Here is a 9,516-nt window from a genome sequence, read left to right as displayed (position 1 = left end):
CAATCACTAGAATCAGAGAAATGCAAATTGAAATCACAGTGACATATAACCTCACATCTTTTAGAATAGATATTATCTAAAAGAAGAAAGTTATTAAATGTTAAGTTGTGGATAAAACAAAATTCTTGTACATATTTGGTAGAAATGAAAGTTGATACAGCTGTTAGGGGACAGTATGTAAGCTGATTAAACTATTAAAAAAAGAATTAATATATCCAGTAATCTCACTATAATATATGAAGGAGCTGAAATCAGTATGTAAAAAAGGTATCTGCCATCCCATATCCCATTGCAGCATTATCCTGAATACCTCAAATAAAGAAACAACCTAAATATTTATCAGTGAACAAATGGGTAAAGACACTATCTCACACACACTCACACACACAGACACACACACACAGAGACACACACACATACACACACACACACACACACACACACGTATATACCATACCTGGAATAATACTCATCCTTTAAAAAAGGATTCTGCTATTTACTGCTACATGGTAAATCTGGAGAACATTATGCTAAAAGAAATAGGTCAGACATAAAAAGAAAAAAGTAGCAAGATACAACTTCCAAATGGAATCTAAGGTAGTGGCCTTGATAGACATTGAAAGTAGAATGGTGGTTACTGGGGACCAGGGTAGTAGGTACTGTGGAGATGCTGGGCAAAGAGCACAAATTTATAATTAGATGGAATAAGTTCAAAGAATATTATTAATAAAGCATGTTGTCTTCTTAAAAATTGATGAGTAGATTTTAAGTGTTCACATAAGATTCAGCCATTCCAGAGTGTAGACATACCTCAAAATACTGTTTTTAATAATTATGTAAATTTTTTAAAAAATTAAAAAGCAAAAACCTTTATGTCATTAGAGATGCAGTTTCTATGTGTGTTTAGTTTAAACTTGTTGGGAGTTTTATCTTTTTAAAAACCTTTTTCTGTTTTAGAGAGAGATGACAAATTCTTTCAAGTCCTAGAAAAGTTGTCATTGTCTTTTGCAGTTTCACTAGTTTTGCATGAGTTTTTACTATATTTTAATGAGTGCATTCAAGTTCTGAATTATTTGCTTTGCCTGGATAATTAAAGTTGATTGATTGATTTACAGAGGAAGGTTATTGAACCTAGGTCTCTGCATTGAGCTATATCACTAGCTCTTTGTTATTTTTTTTAAATGTGAGACAGAATCTCACTAAACTGTTATGTTGCCAGGGCTGGGTTTGAATTGCTGTCCTTTAACCTCAGCCTCTGAGAGGCTGGGAATTTAGGCATGCTTCACAATACCCAAAGTCATATATATATATATATATATATATATATATATATATATATATTTTTATAATTTTTTTTTGACAGAACCAGGGATTGAACTCAGGCCCTTGCGCTTGCCAGGGAAGCGCTTATTCCACTTAGCCATCTCCCTGGGCCCCCCAAGGTATATTTGTCTTTATAAAATTGTCCTTTCTTGTAGGGACCTGTTCCATGAGGGAGTTCACTATTTCATCCTTTTACTTAATTTTCTGTCTCACTCTGTTTTCTATATGTATTTATAATTTTTTTTAAATTGTAACATAGGTTTTTAAAATTGTAAAATTTAATTCCATAATCCTTTACATCAACTGGAACATTTCACCCTTTCTGTTAGAATGAGCTATTTATATATATAGAGATGATATTTACTCTATAAAATAGAGTAAATATATATATTTTAGTTATTGAACCTAGGTCTCTGCATTGAGCAGAGTTTATGCTTTTTATTTACCCTGCTTTTCTTTCCACTTCTCTCAGGCAGTGTCTGTGAAGCACACTACAGTTGATCAAGTATGTGCTTACAACCCAGCTTCAATGTGGAATCCCAATTCATTTTATTTTAGTTCTTTAGTTTTTGGTAATGTGTGTGATTTGATTATTGATTTAGTCCTATGCTAAATGTAAATGTGATTCTGTGTCTGAGAGAGTGTTAATGAGTATTAAGGATAGTATGTATTTAAAAGTGCTAAGCAAATCACAGTGCAATAAAAGGTAACTGCAACCAAACTTTTTCCTTGAGTGCATCCTTGCTAGGTGGGGCAGGTGCCCAAAGAACAGTCAACATATGCACTGTATTTATCTTGGCTGAACAGTTCTACTCCACACAGGCCACAGTTTTTCAAGCAATCACAATACTAAGAAGAGAAAGCATCAATTGACAGCTCAACATATGACCCTCCTGCATTTCATTCTTGCAACAACCTCTAGAGATTATTTTCTTTTCACTGATACTTCCCTTTCTAGAGATCTCATCTGCCATCACCTTGAGAATTATGTGTTTTATTTTTGTCAAGAATCCCATACCTTGTTGACCTGTTAGCACCATCCTGTAGCCAGATTATCTCCATCTCAATCACAGCCCAACTGAGAGGTGGACAAACAGCTCAGTGTCCTGGTGCAGCTTTGTAACTGCACAAGTACAGCTCACATGCACTTGCCTGGTAAGAGGAGATTACCTGCCAAAAATGTTTTGACTTAAGCCTGTCTTGGTGTCAAAATGCTTCCCTGGGAGGTGAATAGTCAATGGCATATGCTGTGATTGCTATTTCTCTTCTCCTGGCTGTTAGTTTAACACCTTTCTCCAGCCAGTGAACTGCTAAGTGAAGAAAGTATAGCACTTCGGGTTTCCGACTCAGGCCAGGCAGTGCCCCTGTTGCGTGTGGAAATGGAAGCATCTTAATTGACACCTCTAGATTTTGTGCCTCACCTCTGCTCCCACTATCAGAGCTCATATGTCATCCAGTATTTGCCTAAAGGCATGGAATAGCAGGTGAAGGTTTTTAATGTAATATAATTCATTTGTAGTTACTCTTCAGAGGAGTAACTCCCTCAGTACTGTCTCCTTTCTGGGATTAAATGTGAACTAGATATGGACTGATCAGCTTGACACCAGCAAAACTATAAAATTGGCATCTAGAAAGAAATCTCCACAGACCTATAAATTTTGCAATTCATTATTTGTTATTCATCACATAAAAAAATACACAAATGAAAAATCTTGACCTTTGTTAGGCAGCACCCCTGCTCCCACTGTCATCAATAAGAGCAGCCCAGTAGCATGCAATAATGTGCCATGTAATGACACATTTATAAACACCTTTTTTCAAGCCCAATATGAATAGCAATATAGTGGCAGAAGATAAAAAAATAAAATATGTTTTTTCCACTGTTTGTTATCCCCTTTCCTATAATTAGATTTATGGGAGACTCATCCCTGGAGAGATGAACTCCAAAGCAGGTGAGCAGGCAGCAGAGAGGAAATGACACTGAGGAGCCAGGCACACAGTGGTTCTGTGTCAGGTCTCACCCAGCTCAAAATCTGTGGCTCCAAAATTGAAATGCTCACTAGGGGGTGGAGAGCAACATCTGTGTCTGTCATGGGGAGGTAGTGAAAATGTGTGTGTGTTAAGAGAAAATAGCAAAGTATATACACAATCTCCCTCCAAATCACTTTCAAATTGGAGATGTTCTTGGCTTATGAAGCAATTTTGGTGCACTTACTTTTAAGTAGTGGTACCCTGCCCCTATTTGTAAATGCACACATGTATATGAAAGTTTTCCCATAAAAAATAAAATACCTATTTTTGTCATTTTCAAGGTGTGAATTTCATAGGCTCTCTAATTTCTCCATGGATATAGGCTGACAGCCCATACTCTGGTACCTGCACAGCTGGCGCTTCATCAGGAAACCTGCCAAAACCATCAGGGATGCTTAGCACAGGGTGTAGGCCAAACTATGCTATCAATTCAGATAGCAAAAACAGAACAAGCACAAAGAAAGGGTGATGCAAAATTATGGCAGACATTTAATTACTTTTCCTCTGTTCATGTGTAGTCATGCGTATTTGTGCACACAGGTAAGTGCATACATACATATATTCTCTCTCTCTCTCCCTCCCTCCCTCTGTCCCTTCCTTCCTCTCCCTCTCTATCTCCATCTCTGTCTCTCTCTCTGTCTCTCTGTCTCTGTCTCTATCTCTCTCTGTCTCTGTCTCTGTCACACACACACACACACACACACACACACACACACACTTTATAGAACTTTTAAAATTAAAGCCAAGGAGCTCTTTTGTTCACTTCTGTGCCCTATACTCAGAAATATGAAGACATGAAACACATACTACAGACCTCACACTGGTCTAGCAGATCAGGACAAACCTGTTTTGGCCCTTTCCTTGAAAAAATCATAGTTTAGATGGTGAAGCAGAAAAATAAACGGAATGTCCCAACTGTGCATATCTAGAGAAAAAAATGAATGAGCAAAAGTGAGAATTATGAGGTTTATCTCATTGTGTACAAAGAAAGAGCCTTCAGGCTGAAGCTGCTGTTTGGATTATCAGGACAAGAGAAGAAAAGGGTGAGGAGCATAATGTGCTTTTAGCTTCTGTTAGAATAACTGGGCTGATGGTGTTTATGTACATCAAGAATGGAACCTATGTAGACTGTCAAATTCAAAAGGGAAAAAAAGTATTTATGTTTGGGATATGTGGAAGATGAGGAGCACAAAGACATCCTAAATTGTGCCTATATAACAGAGCAAGTCTTGGAAGGAATTCTGAAGTACAAGGATACTTGTGAGTAATTAGTATGACACTGATCATAGAAAGAGATGTGGCCAGCTGAGGGAGGAGAAAGTCCCTGTGTAGAAGCATCGCATACACTGCCACTAAAGAAGATAAAAGCATGGAACCCTATAACTAAGGGGGGGGAAGTGCCACTAGTACAGGATAACTTGCATGTCATGCAGCAGAGAATGAAAAAAAAAAAATGAGGGCCAGCCAGACAGCTCAGCAGATTAAAGCACCTCGTTAGGCAGACACAGGGGCCAGGGCTTCGATACCAGCCTGCCTTGCTGTCCTTCCCCCGGGGCATACTGAGACAATGAATGAGACTGGGAGTGGTGGCCCACACCTGTAATCCCAGCACTTGGGAGGCTGAAAACAAGAGAATCACTATGAGTCTGTTCTGTGTAGTAAGACCCTGTACACCCTGTACTAAATACATTTAAAAAATGAAAGAAGAAAGAAGACAATGACACATATTCTGTGGTCAACTGAGATAACAATGTGAAGATGAAAAGGTTTTGATTCTGCTATCCGCACTGGAGAATTTAGACAGGGCAAAGTGGCAGGCGGGGCATGGGTGTGGATTAAGAGGAAGATGCAAGGTTCACAGTGCAGACATCCAAACACCTCACAGACACTGGGACCAAGGCATAGGAAAATCTCAGTAGCTGTTGGTGCATAGCTCTGGAACAGGACACCCCAGACAAGCCTGGGACAGAACATCCATTGCAAGTACTGAGTTAGCTGGGTAGATAGCTCAGTGAGTTAAGTACCTGGGTCCTGAGTTTGATCCCAAATTCAAAATTAATTAATTAATTAATTAGGGCAATAAATAAGTTGGGGCAATCTGGGTTCAGGAGAGGAGACACAATGCTTTCCCACAAAATCACACCGTGTGGCATTTGCTGACTATTAGTCCTGTGTGCTGTTGTGCTTACATGTAAATCTTATGTATGCACAAATAAGCAATAAACTGGAACACTCATTTGCTGAGATGCCAAGGTACAGTGAGGAATTTGGTTGCAGACAGGAGAAGAAATGGGAGAAAGAAACTCTATACTCAAGGGAAGGGGACTGTAAAGTCTTTAAAGCAGTATTACCCTATCCCTGGGAGTGGTGATACCAGTCTATAATCCCAGACTCTGGAGGCTGAGGCAGGAGGATTGCTGTGAGTCTGAGATCTGTGTGGGCTGCATAGGCGAGTTCAAGGACTGCCTACATAAGGAGACCTTGCTTCAAAACAAACAAACAATCAAGCGGCTGGGACATAGCTTGGTGGCAGTGTAAGCACCTGCCTCTGCAAGTGCAAGATTCTAAGTTCGATCCCCATTATCTCGTGCTTGGCCAGCCCCAGGGCCAGCTGCTCAGTGCTGGCTGTGAAACTGAGCATGGTGGCACAGGCCTGTAATCCCAGTGCTGGGGAGGCTGAGAGAGGACCAGTAGATTCCAAACTAAGTATCTGACCCTGTATCAAAAGATTAAAAATAAAACAAATAGCAGTGTTTCCAAAACAAGAAAAGAAATGTAGTTGTGAGGGTAAATTAGCTTCAAGAGCTGATGATTAAAATTAGCAAAGTACTCATGTGAAATTGGAGTACCCAGAAATCAGTTACCCATGTGCTGTAGATTACAGAAGACTTCACCAGAAGAACTGGGAAAAATACCACTAGAAGGGCAAAGAGATAGCTCAGGTCTAAGCACTCGCCCAGCCAAGTGCAAGGACAAGGGTCCAATCCCCAGTAGCAGAGGCTGTGCTGGCCCTGCCCTGGGCATGCAGAGCCAGCAAGACTGGGCATGGTGGTGCGTGCCTGTAATACCAGCACTGGGGAGACTGAAACAGGAGTATCACTATGAGTCCAAGCTGCATAGTAAGACCCTATGCCAAATACATTAAAAAAAAAAAAAAAAAAAAAGGAAAGAACTTAACACTACAATCTCTCTTGAGTAGCATCTCCTTTTAAGTAGTGTGTCTTCATTCTTTGAATAGCAGGGACAACTATTACCTTCCTATCTTCTAACACATGCCTTCCACTGCAGAAAATATATGAACCCAAATTTGTGGCCAATTGTACACTTTTTCTGCTCAAATCTACTTTTTCATGGAGTGAATGATGTTTTCTAAACTCACTTTAGCTAGAGAGACAGTTGCTGCTTGCTTTAAAGAGAGCACTAGATGTACAGGAAGTTCAGATCCCCACAGATGTTATGGTGTGCAAGTTCCCAGTTGTTCTACAGCCTGGTGATTCCTGGTGTAGAGACCCTCAGGTATGCTATGAGATGTAGGTTTCTGCATGTCCTGTGTTGTGCAAGTTTTCAAGTGTGCTATTTTTTGCAAGATCCTAGGTAAGTAGGTTCAGGATATAGTATGGCTTTGCTTTTGACTCACAGGTAGGGGATTAGCGTACTGCTCATCATAGTGAACACAGGACAGTTGCCTACTTCAAGGTGCACACACAAATATTGAGGATAATGAAGATTCACATAAAGTATTGAGTTCCTCAAATTTTGTGAGGTTGTTTTCAAATGTAGTTGTTGTTTTAGCAAAATAATTGATCAGTTGACACACACTTCTCTGAGTAAGGCCGCCATGTGCCTTCATATGGAAGTGATAGCAAGTTTCCAGCTATGGTCACACTTAGCACAATATTAATTTCAGCTTCATATAGTTGTACTCATGAACAATTGCAAAAGGTCATTTTTATATTGAAATATAGAACATATATTAATTTCCCAGTATATTAACTTAATGATCAAAACTTGAAATGAAATTGAAAGGAAAGGGAGGGGAGCGGGGGGAAAGCAGGACAGAGCAAGGCAGGGCAGGGAAGGGCAGGAAAGGAAAGACAGAAGAAATTTTCTGGGATGAGAGAAGGAAGCAGCCATTTCCTTGTACCTAGCTGACATCAATTCCCTCCTCTGAAGATGTCTGAAATCTTCACTTGGCAACTGTCCTCAGATTATGGGCTGCCTGTGTGAAACTATTCAAGACACACTTGTCTACAGCTTACCTTGGGTGGACAGATGGAGAGCTACAGAGCACATTCTTATCACAAAAAGATACAGGTCCTGAAACATGTCCAAGAAGTTGGATGAAGTTCTCCCTGAAGTAGACATGGTGCTTATTTTCTGTCTTAAGTTTTATTACTTTCATTTGCTATTATGTTTTGCCTCTGTAGAGTTCTACAGACCTTATTTTTTATTTAATATTGAGGTTTGTGTGACTTGGTGCACCTCACACACTTCTGGTGACTTATCTTACTTCCGTAATCACTTCTCATACTCCACTCTGTGCATGATACACTTATCCCTCAGTAAGCCTCTTAAGGATGACAAAAAATTATGTAGCCATTTTGCTCAAATCCACCACCAAAATAATCTTGCTGCACTTCAACACTTCACTATCTTGTTCTTAAGTGGGAATTCAACTAAAGGTTTGAAGCAATTGGAATGCCCACATTTTGGCTGTGGCCAATTAAACTAAACAATTGATTAGTAGAACAAAGGATGTAAAGGATGTAATACAAGTAGAAAGTGTGTAGAGTCAGAGGGAGATATAGGGTTTTGAAGGAAGGCAAAGAAATGGAAAAACATCTAACAATATTTTGGTCAAGGAAGAGGCACTCGTGTGAAGAGGAGAGTAGCTTACTGTCCTTGAGAAACTCCTGGGCCTGGCATGCACCTTCATGGTAATGCATGAGCTTAGCATATGTTAAGACCCTGAGTTTGATGCCAAGCACCATGAAAGTCAGATAAAAAAAAAAAAACCAACTCTTCTAAGCTCTCTTTGCACATTCTCTTTCAGCTCCTTCTGTCTTTTGATGTGCAATGTGCTTTGCACATGGTTTATACCAAGACAATTTAGCTGTTGCCATTAAAATACCATAGATGGGGCTAGGAAGATAGCTAAGTGGAATAAGTGCTTGCCTGGTACCACCCCTCCCTGCCAAAAAAAGAAAATACCATAGAAATAAGTAGCAGTGTCTGTTTCTGATACTTTTAGCTTATCTAACACTTTACCAAGATAGATCGGCACCCGAATTTCAGTAGGTGCTAAGGTTAGACAGAAAATGGAAAAAACTTTTATTTCTCAATTAAACATTAAGCATGAACACTGGATGACATATCCTTTGCCTTCTTGATACAGAGATGTTTTGTGAGCCTGTTCTCCTTTCCTACTTCCTAAGTGCTTTCACATTTTTCTTTTCCATTTTCCACTAATAATGGTTTTATAATGCACCACTGTTTTTGTCAATACTATTGCCATAATTGTTAGTATAATTTCTATGCCACTTGACTGTAATAGAGATGTTTATGCTCTCTATTTTATAAATACAACTCACAAAGAAATGAAATTCACTTATTAATATTTCCTTTCAGTAGATCATGGGTTTAGCAAGTGCAAGATCCTGGATTTGTTTTCCAGCCCTGTAATAGCAAACCAACAAAACATGACATTTTACCATGTTCAATCCCACATTTGTCACTGTACTTCCCTTATACCCGAGTTTATAAATCTTGACAAAAAGAAAATACTGATTATTATTAGAATTTCATTGACTTATTAATCATTTTTAGGGAGAATTAATGTCTTAGCAATATAAGATCTTTTAAACTACAAACATGAAACATCTTATTTAGGTTTCCTTAAATTTCTCCCAGAAATATTTTGTAGGTTTTGATGTTTGATTTCACATTTTTTGTCCATTCTACTGGCTAATATTTTATGATACGTACTGATACTTTATTTCAATTTCTACTGTTTATTGCTATTATACAAAACTATAATTGATTTTTATATTCATTTCTACTGTTTGATAAATTCATACACTTATATATAGCGTCAAGTAGGTTTTTTCCTTTTAGAGTATATCAGAATTCCTAAGCTATCTAGTAATCTGTGAATAAAGATAG

The sequence above is a fragment of the Octodon degus genome, unplaced genomic scaffold (assembly GCF_000260255.1).
Source record: "Octodon degus isolate 3935 unplaced genomic scaffold, OctDeg1.0 scaffold00417, whole genome shotgun sequence".
Classification (NCBI taxonomy): Eukaryota; Metazoa; Chordata; class Mammalia; order Rodentia; family Octodontidae; genus Octodon; species Octodon degus.
This window is presented reverse-complemented; position numbering follows the sequence as displayed.